This window comes from Zootermopsis nevadensis, unplaced genomic scaffold (genome assembly GCF_977971745.1).
Source record: "Zootermopsis nevadensis isolate Lab colony 2312 unplaced genomic scaffold, Znev_1.0 Znev_ptg000020l, whole genome shotgun sequence".
In the NCBI taxonomy this organism is placed as follows: domain Eukaryota; kingdom Metazoa; phylum Arthropoda; class Insecta; order Blattodea; family Termopsidae; genus Zootermopsis; species Zootermopsis nevadensis.
This window is the reverse complement of record NW_028259152.1, coordinates 12235375-12245560: the sequence shown is the minus strand read 5'-3', so window position 1 is coordinate 12245560 and position 10186 is coordinate 12235375. Positions and strand designations below refer to the sequence as shown.

Below are 10186 nucleotides of genomic sequence, written 5' to 3'. Positions count from 1 at the left end.
GTGAGTGCACTTTTAATGTGTTCTGTGGGTATGATGATAATATTCTAGATTAAATGACTGTGCGTCTGTGAGGTAATCTTAAAGCTGTACCCATTAGAACACATGAAGCCCTGTCGTCTGTTGTTCGTTCAGTGGTTGTGGAACGAATGCTTTTAGGATGGGTCGTCCGCGAAATCTTGTGCATGCGCGTATATCAAATTCCTAGCAGGGATTTTCTCCTGATCTGTGGATTGTAGTTAGTTTAGTTACTTATATTTAATTGTGTTGTGTTTTCAAATATATAGTTATATGGGAGACTAGGAAAGCGAGGACTGGGAAGAAGACTGATACAGCTAACCAACGATCTGAAACAAGGAAAGAAGATGAAGTTCCATGAATTAAAACGAGAAGCTGAGAATAGGGAAAACTGGAGAGCTCTTTTTGGGCAGAGCAATGTTAAGACAGAACACTGAATAATAATAATAGGAGACTCATGTTTACTTTTTAATGCCATGTACCCAGAAGTACATGGTTCATAAATCTCTTGATAAGTATCAGGTACTGAGCTTTTATATCCCCCTCCCCCCCCCCCCCAAAAAAAAAAAATTATTAGTATATTTATGTTTGAAGAAGGAAAAAGAAATAAGAATCTGTTTCACAGATGCATAAACTAGGAAGGGGTGCTATTAAATATCTGATTGCTATCACGATTACTGTACAGTAGAATATTTTTAATAGGGCTCCAGTGGAACCAGGACGACATACTGATGGATTTTGACATGGGATATGGAACATTTAAATACAAACATAAGGTGTTGGATCTTAGAAAAAATTAAATTAAAATGGGTAATATTGTCTATTATGTTGAAAATCATACTTAAAGTAATAAAAAGTAAAGTTTGTCCCGCTACGTGCTGTAAAGGCGCTTGGGGGGAGAGGAGGTATAGCTCCTACTCTTTCTTGACCTCGGCACCAGGTGGGGGTGAGTGATCAGCATCACGCCCCGGCCGGCTTTACCCCCGGGAAAGGACCCCGGTACCCATTGTAGAGGAGGCTGGGTGGGCCCCAGAGCCGGTCAGGACGCAGAGGCTAGAGGTCTAGCGGTTAGAACGCTGGCCTTGTAATCCTGGGGGTCCCGGGTTCGATTCCCGGCGGTGCCCGAATTTATAACTTGTGTTGGGCAAGGCCGTGGTCTGGGCAACACGAGAGTTTTCCTTGTGTGTGTTCTTATGCTGAAAGTCAACATTATTGTTATATTTTCTTGCTATAGTGAAGTTCACTTTTTTAGATCCAACAGTTCATTAATTACTGCAAAACAAATCTTAACTTTTTATGCAAAATTTCAAAATTGCTTGGAACTTGTAAGTTACTAGATAATTGAAAGTGGATGTCTTCTGGGTTGTTGCGCTGTGTAGTATGGTAGATTTCCACCGTCGTTTCAGAGGTCATACGCCTCTGTCATCATCGCCCTGATGACGGAGGCAGCATGCCCTCTGAAACGTTGGTTAACATCGACCAGACTACACAGCGCAACAACCCAGAAAACAGAAATCTTCATACTCAATGCTGCAAAAAGCTCAAATCCTACATAGGAGATAATTATCGTACAGCAGTGTGTTCGAACAATGACCTTGATTGCCTTCGTTAGCCAATGGTGGGACGTCACATCCCATTATGTGTGCAACAGTACGTTCCATCAATGACTGACTTTCAGCATACTGAAGCCATAAATGTCAGAGTGTGACACATGGCGCTACACCCAATTCACAGCAAATTATTACCCATTAATGTCAAAACTAAAACTTCCAAGCCTCGAAGTTCCTCGCACATCTGTGTCTTAACCACTTGGGTAGATGCCATGAAATGGTAGTATCTATCCCAGTACAACACTCCAAACACCACACAAAGTTACAATTTTGAAAAGGAAACTAAAATAAATTCAGGTTAATGAATAATAATAAATTAAACAGTATGATTAAGTCAACATCAGCGGAAGATGTAATTTGGACTGTTACACTACACTTCTTAAATGTGACTATTTTTAACAATGCCTTCTATGATGTTACCCAATCTACCGCTGCGTGATTAGGTATTTATTGTAGACAGATGAGATGATTAGATTAAATTGACAACAGAGTGTTGGGCATTACGAAACGGGGAATTTCGCCATTTTTACAACTCCCTCAATATACAAAAAACAAGGCAGTATGGAATGGGTATTCACCTCCGACAAGGGCACCAAGAAAAATGTGCAGCCTTCTGGAACTTCGAAAATACGAAACTAGTTATAAGATTATTAAAGACGCTCGGTGATGAAGCAGGTGACGAGGTAGAGAGGCACTTTGTAGTTACTGAGGAAAACCGCTGAAAAGCTGAGTGATGATAGCCTGATGGTTGGAATCGGCTAAGTGCCGACCATTACCACTGTACTGACCTGCTAAATGACTGTGGTGACGATGGCAGAATGATGTTAAGTACGTGTATTGGCGTAATAAGTGTGTGGATGAGGTTTTCTCTTTCTTTCAGCTTTAGTTGTACCATCTGTTATTGAACCTTGGAGTTCTGTTGTCACGCGGCGGAGCTGGTGTGCGACAGAGAGAGACAGAAGTACATGAATCCCTACTAGATGGCAGATCGAGTGAAAGTGTATACTAGGATTAAGAACCTTGACATAATTTATAGAAATAAGAAATTATTGAGTCGTATCCCTCTGACAAACGGTACAGTAGGCCCTTGCCTTGCGTTCCGTAGCGTCAAAATGCCGGATGACAGCAAAAATGTTTTTGAAGTTACAAGTATATATTGCAGTACCCGCGGACGCCATGCGTCAGATAATGTATTTCAGCGTCGCGACGCCTGATAAGGGCATCGCTTCTCGGCCTTTTGGCTAAGATCAAAGTGTAGTATCTGTTCTTATCAGCTTAATATCTGATACGTCCTGCATCGCAGGACCAGAATATTAAACTGATTTTTGGAAAATGACGGAGTGCTAGGAGCTTGCTCCACCTCTGTCACGGGTTGGCCCGGTATTGCAGTACCTCCGGGATCGGCCCACCTTAAACTACTCATTATTAGCTTTATGCTTATCTGTCATTATCGTTTATCAACGGTTTGTGATAATTCTCCAGTTGCTGTTACTGTATTTTCCTGGAAATCGTTTTTTCGCTAATTCCAGGTGGGCAGTATGGTAATCAAATGAGCAAGTAATAGAGCCCTTAACTCTAATTAAACTCATTATCAGGATATTACAACAGTTTTAACGTTTCGTGGTGTTCGTTTAAATATTTTCGGTATCAGCGGTTACTTCTTCCGATAAGCGGCGGAAGTTCCGGTACAATCAAGTGCAAGCGTAATAGAGCCCTGCAACTCGTAATTAACCGCTGTAAGTGCCTAGTGTGAGGTAGTTCACAACCAGAAAATATAACAGTGGTTTGTACGCTGGGTCCACCAATAGCACAGAGCGTGTAACAGAGAACGAAGCTTTGATGCCAGAACTAGTCAATGCCAAAGACGACAAACAACATTTCTGTGCTATTTGAAAAAAGGTGAGATGGTCCTTCTCTAGGTGGCGCTCTAGCAATCTCCTTGTTGCTGTCCAGGATGCAGCTCTGAAGGTCGAACTGTAGCCCTGCTCCGTACATTCAAAACGGTCAGCTACCGGAAATCGAACTATCAGCGTCTCTCCCTGCCTCTCCACCGGTGGTCTTAGCGGTCGCTCTTCCGCCATGGACCTGGAACTCAAAGAATAACATTGATTCACTTGTAATAGAAAAACAATAAAAAACAATAAGTATATAAAAACAATTAATAAATTAAATAAAGTTTAATATTCTGGTGCTGCGATGCAGGACGTATCAGAAATTAAGCTGATAAGAACAGATCTTTTATTTATCAAATATTAACAATTTACATGCATAATGTATCATGCGAGAACAAACTTCATGCAAGAACTCAGCATTCAACACAATTGTCCAATGGAAGTTTGTAGCTTCCTTGTCTTGTAGCTTGCAGATACGCCGTGGCCTTGAGCTATTATCCCGGCATTAGCCTTGCGAGACTGAGGAAAACCTGAACTGAACTCCTGCTCGAATCACCTTGTTCCATAGGTTCTCTAACAGCTGACTGACCAATATTTCGATTACAACTAGCTGTATCTATTCTTTCTTGAAGCTTCTGAAGTCGGGACGACATTTCACCTAATTTTGCATCGTTGTTTCTAGTAAGTATGTCTGCTCTCCCTTGCATGAAATTTAGGTTCTCCTCAGTAACTCTTTCTTTAAAATTTGAAAGTTCTCTAACCACTATGTCCCTAGTGTTACTTTCTACCTCCGACATGTGTGATGTTAACCTCTCACTCACATTCTCATTCATGCTCTCTGTTACATTTGTTAATATTTCATTCATACTCTTGCTTACCAACCGGTGAATTGGTCGCAAGCTGTGAGTGACAGAAAGCGAAGGAAGGAAAGAGTTGGCTATTACCTACACAAGAGGCATCTTTGATATTCATGGCAAAGCTCTTTCACTGTAAATCTCATTAATAAGGTATAAAGGGAAGGACACATCTCTTTGTCCACTGCAATACTCTGGTGATATAACTATTACTTTCTAATAGGAAATGTACCATTATGTTACAGAGTTTAGGTTAGGTTTACATTTTTTGAGTTTTGTTTTTAAATATAATTTGATGTGTTAATAGTACCAAACAATATCTGGCATTGAACCAACTCTAAACCAGTCAGTCAAACAACCAAGCTGATTCAAATATTAGGGGAGTAAAGGGTGTTTTGTGATGTTAAATGGAATAGGAAATGCTAGACTACATAGTGCAACAACCCTGAAGACAGCCATCTTCATACTCGCTGCCATGAGAACCTGTGATATCACTTGGTAAACCTGTATGGGAAAGCTGTTGGTCACTACATTTTAAGAATCAAAACCCTTTGACGCGAGAAAGCTGAACAACTTAGTTTCCTATACTTCCTACTGCAGTGGAGTTAGTGGGCTTAGTGGTGACACTTCTGTGACCTATTCTTTGTCACCACTTGGGACAAAGAGCCACAAGATTCTGAGTTACAGTGAAAATATAACAAATACCCTTCAAGGTTAGTCATAGTTTGTATTGGTTTTAATGTTTTAAAATCCACAAATGAAATGCCTATGCTCACTCCACATCCCATCTCAGTGTCTGATTCTCTTCTGGTCTCTGATAATATCTGAGTTGGCTGATGAGGCTGTTTTGATTTCCTGATCAGCTGTTCTGCCAACACAAGCCATGAGACAATGAGAGTGTTGATTATGAAATAGTTATAACATTCTTCTTCTTTATATGAAGCATTGGGAGTTTCATGTGCTGTACTTCATTATTTGTCCCGATTTATTGAATTTTATGTCTTTTCTGTTGAAGATGTTGGATGCCTCTTATCTCCGAGATGACTTCTACCTCAATCTTATTGACTGGTCTTCAGTGAATGTATTAAGTGTGTGATTAGGAACTTGGTCTGCAAGCACAAATCGGCTGGGAGTTTGTGTGATTTATCTGGAGGTGGCACCTCTGTAACTTCAATTGCATGGAATGAGCACGTAAGTATTGGACAGATTATTTTTACCTAGGTAATTGAAAAGCATTTCTGTTAAATTTGAATTTGATTAATGCTGTTTTTATAGTTAATCTTTAAAGTATGAGTTATGCATCAATGCATTATTAATTGTATAGGAAAATTATCATGCAGTGCATAAAGTAGATTCAGCCTTTGTTGATGTGTCACTGCATTACAATGTGACATATTGTTGGTTTACAAATGACACACTTTTTTAATGGCGAACAGGTTTTGTTATAATGTGGTCAATATTTCATGGCCTTTTCATAGCCTCCTCCCCTTTAACACCGTACTATACTGTGCTTTTTTATACCATATTATTGGAGGTTTCATTGAACTGTAGTTAACATATGACTTGAGAATTTGCATGTGAAGTTAAAGCAAAATAAGGTCCCTTTCATATAGAGCAACACAGGAATGCAAAGGGCTATATTATTTGTCAGACTTGACTCTTTATTATCTCACTTTCCTCAGGCCTGTTTTGTGCCCAGTAAGTCTGTGGACTTCTGTTCTGAATTCTGAAAGTTGCTAAAGTCCCCATTTTGACTTTTCCCAATTTTGGCCTCTTGTTTTTCCTGCAATTCTGCATCTAGTAATCTTCCTTGTACCCATCTTGAATCAGTGTCAACTGCTACCCCCATTTCTGTGGGTTCTCTCTGCTTTTCATTTTATGTTTTATATCCATTCTGTGCATTAATAGAAGTTTGGAGAATTTGGATTTCTTGTTACAAACCTTCTGGAGGAAGGTGGAGAAGAATTGTGTCCTCCGCCTGCCAAGTGAGGGAGACCAAGCCCAAAATTTTAGTAGTATGTCTTTTAGAGATTTTAGAGATTTAGCCATATTTATTTCAGGATACATGCATTTGTCTGTGTAACTTTGGCTTGTGGGTGTTTAGTGTTTGCAAACATTACAGTAACACACTTTCAAGGTGGGTATGAGATGGGGCCTGTTCCGAAGGAGTTATTTATATAGGCTACTCCATCCATGAAGACTTGCAAAGAAAAATGTATTTGTATGTATTCTGATGTACCATGATGTCATAATTTTATATAAATGAAATATTATGGCCATATTCTGCAACAGCTGTAGATAATAGGTAAGAATTTGCATATTCTGACCAGGAAATGTTACCAAACAGATAACACATCAAGTCACCTCTGACATAATTTAGGACTGACTCTTATTATTGGACACATTTATGACCTGGTGTTTTGTATTTGTAGGGAAATTTGGTAGCAATTGGCACACATCATGGCTACGTGCAAATCTGGGATGTTGCTGTAAATTCCCAAGTTAATGAGCTGCTGACCCATCCAGACAGAGTTGAATCGCTTGCTTGGAATGGTGATGTTGTTTCATCTGGCAGTCAGGATGGACTGACCTTACAATGTGATGTGAGAACTCCTAGTCTTGTGACAGAGAGAAGATTGGTTGGCCATCAACAAGAGGTTAATAGAAAATCATTTAAGTGTTAATAATTTTGTTATTACTGCAAAACAGTTATCATTGTTTTTCTGGATTGTGACACCATGTGGACTCACATAGATACTAGAGTTTTGGAAATACAGGATCATACACAAAAGAATGGTGCGGTTTCAAAGGTTAATAAAAAATTTATTTCTCACCTTACACGGGCACAACATACACCGTCAGCGGCGGCAATTGTCCAAGTTTCTCATGCGTTAATTACAATCCTTCAATGTCTGCAACCTGGGTCACACGACACACATCCACACGCTAATCAAACTCATCCGATCCAGCGCTGTGGAAAAACACGATTGAGAAGCACTCATACATTCCTGTGAAAATGGGGGGGAGCTTCATCCAGTTGTAGAATGTAATCATCATAATTGGTATTCAGTTGGGTTAACAACCTGCTTTCCAACATGTCCAAAAATGAGTCGCCAGTCACAGTTGCACTATTCTTTTGTGTAAACCTGTACATGCAGTCTCCATCTTCAGCTCTGAAGATAAAGACAGTTCATCTCCACATTGCATCACGACCCTGAAGAACAGCATCAACGTCTTCACCATAGTTAGAACTTTACATAAAATTTTGCTATTATAGTTAAGAGCTGAAAAATGTGTTTTAAAGTTATTGTCATCAATCTCAATTACTATAAGTATCTTTTGTTCAAAGGTTTGCGGCTTGAAGTGGTATCCAGACAAGCAGAGCCTGGCCTCCAGTGGCAATGACAATCGCCTCAATGTTTGGAATCTGCATTTGCTCTCACCTGTGCAGACTTACACTCAGTGAAAGGTATGAATCATTGTGTTTATCATATATAACTGATACAAGTTCATGGTTTCTCCAATATGGTGCTCATATTCTTTGGATGTCATTGATTTCACTGTTCTGCACAGCATTTATAATTTGCAAAGTAAATTTCTTCACATTTCTCATCTCTGCCTCCTCCATTCTCTTTCTTTATTTTAATATTCTCTGCAGCATGATGTATCAAACTGATCATTTGGACACAATTCTTAATATACACAAATACATTTTATTTTACAGCTATTGCATGGTTCCCGCACCTTCATGGACTCTTGGCTAGTGGTGGAGGCGGAGCTGATCGGTGTATTCGTTTCTAGAACACGCTCACAGGACAACCAAAGCAGTTTGTGGACACTGGATTTCAAATCCGTAATCTTGCTTGGCTTAAACATTCCTCTGAACTGGTAAGTTTCTTGCATGTCGATGTGCTCTGCAGTTTGTACTTGGAACGATCTCATTGATAGGGGAAGGAATTGTATTTTTAATTTGGTACAGGTAGTGAAGTGTTTGTAACCTATAAGATTAAATTGAAATTTATGTTGTGAATATTTTAACACCCCCAAACCTAATTTTGAAATTTCATTTGCTGCAGATATAATTTATAAAATTTCTACATTTGTACTTGGATGAAAAATGCAGTTAATGAAACCATAAAATTGTAACTGTGAAGCCGTCTCCACTCAGGGCAGTTCCTTACTTTACTCAATTTTGGCAGTATAAAATATGTTTTCTTTAGGTCAATACTTGTTGTTTATGGAGAAATAACAGAATTTTCATTCATCCACATTTCTCAGATTCTTCTCAGTAACTGAAGTCTTCACATTTTCCAAAAATAAAACCTTGGGAAAATGAAGTATACCAGGCCCCTTATTGTGGTTCAGAGCACACATTAAATTGTAGGGCCCCTCTTAATAAGCACACTTTTGGTTGGGGTAATGGAATCTGCTCTGCAGTTGCCCCCACCTGAATAGGAGAGTTTAGACTTACCCAAAGTTGCCATGCGCCTTGAAAGATCATCCCTGGAGACATTAATATGCTACGAGTTGTGAGGTAGCTGGATTAAGATCTACAGTGATGTCAATATCCCTAATTCTCTGCAGTAACTGATGATGTCATTACTTGTTGCGCTGTCATTGGCTGTGACATCGTTTGCATAATTACCTGTTAAACGTGATTGGCTGACAAATTTTCATGGAATTTGGTGTGGATGTTATTCCAGATTGTTACTTTTCATTACATTTCTTATGGAAATTTGTTTGTTGTAGGGTAGCACCCACGGTAACTCCCAAAACCAGATACGCATTTGGAAATATCCAAACCTGTCACACGTTTCAAATCGCACTGGCCATTATTCAAACAGAGTGCCGTATCTGTTGATGTCTTCTGATGGAGAAACCATCATAACCGCCGCTGGGGATGAGACTCTTTGCTTTTGGAAAGTCTTCTGCAAAGCTCATTCACAGAAAGTAAGTTTTTCAACTCATTCATTGTGGGAGGGAAACATGTATCTTGTAATATTAACAATTTTAAGGTTACATTTGTAGAAATTTATAAAACAAGTGTTTGATGTAATTTTCATCTCTTGTTTCAGGAGAAGAGATCAGTCCTTAGTCTTTTCGCTGGCATCCGGTGAAGAATCTGCAGATGCTGTTTGATGCATTGTTCAGTTTTTATTGTATTTTATTTTTTTTGTTCTAATTATTTTGTTATATATAATTGTATTATTGTAATTAATTGTTTTTGATGTTAATATATTGGATGACGATATAAATACAATAAGAGGAACGCAGAGGTTTTACTAGAGGCTAGTAGACAGGTGGGGCTAGAAGTAAATTCAGAAAAAACTAAGAACATGTTAGTATCTCATCGTCAGCAGACAGGAGGGCAGAATTATCTTAGGGTAGCTAATAAATCCTTTGAAAGTGTCACAAAGTTCAAATATCTGGGAACAACAATAACAAATCAAAATGACACTGAAGAGGAAGTTAGGAGGAGATTAAATTCTTGAAATGCTTGCTACTTCTCAGTTCAAAATATTTTGTCTTCCCGTCTGATTTCTAAGAACCTGAAAATTAAAGTATACAAAACAATAATCTTGCCTGTTGTTTTGTATGGGTGCGAAACATGGTCTCTCACTCAGAGGGAGGAACACAGATTGCAGGTGTTTGAGAACAGGGTGTTGAGGAGGATATTTCGGCCTAAGAGGGAAGACGATGGGGTGTGGAGAAAACTGCACAATGATGAGCTTAAAAATCTGTACTGCTCACCCAGTATTGTCAGGGTGATTAAGTCGAGAAGAATGAGATGGGCTGGGCATGTAGCGCGCATGGA

General features: G+C 39.1%; 1 non-coding gene and 1 pseudogene across 2 annotated transcripts; both read left to right on the top strand.

Annotated features, from left to right (window-relative positions):
- Positions 1 to 2737: 2737 nt before the first annotated feature.
- On the top strand, positions 2738 to 9640 carry LOC110838591 (fizzy-related protein homolog; annotated as a pseudogene). The gene is made up of 8 exons (XR_015535965.1): positions 2738 to 2774; positions 4911 to 5084; positions 5387 to 5562; positions 6804 to 7028; positions 7721 to 7845; positions 8088 to 8259; positions 9121 to 9321; positions 9447 to 9640. The product of XR_015535965.1 is annotated as a fizzy-related protein homolog (transcript).
- On the top strand, positions 2847 to 3039 carry LOC147873309 (U2 spliceosomal RNA). The gene has a single exon (XR_015536028.1). It is a non-coding gene; the product is annotated as a U2 spliceosomal RNA (small nuclear RNA).
- Positions 9641 to 10186: the final 546 nt, after the last annotated feature.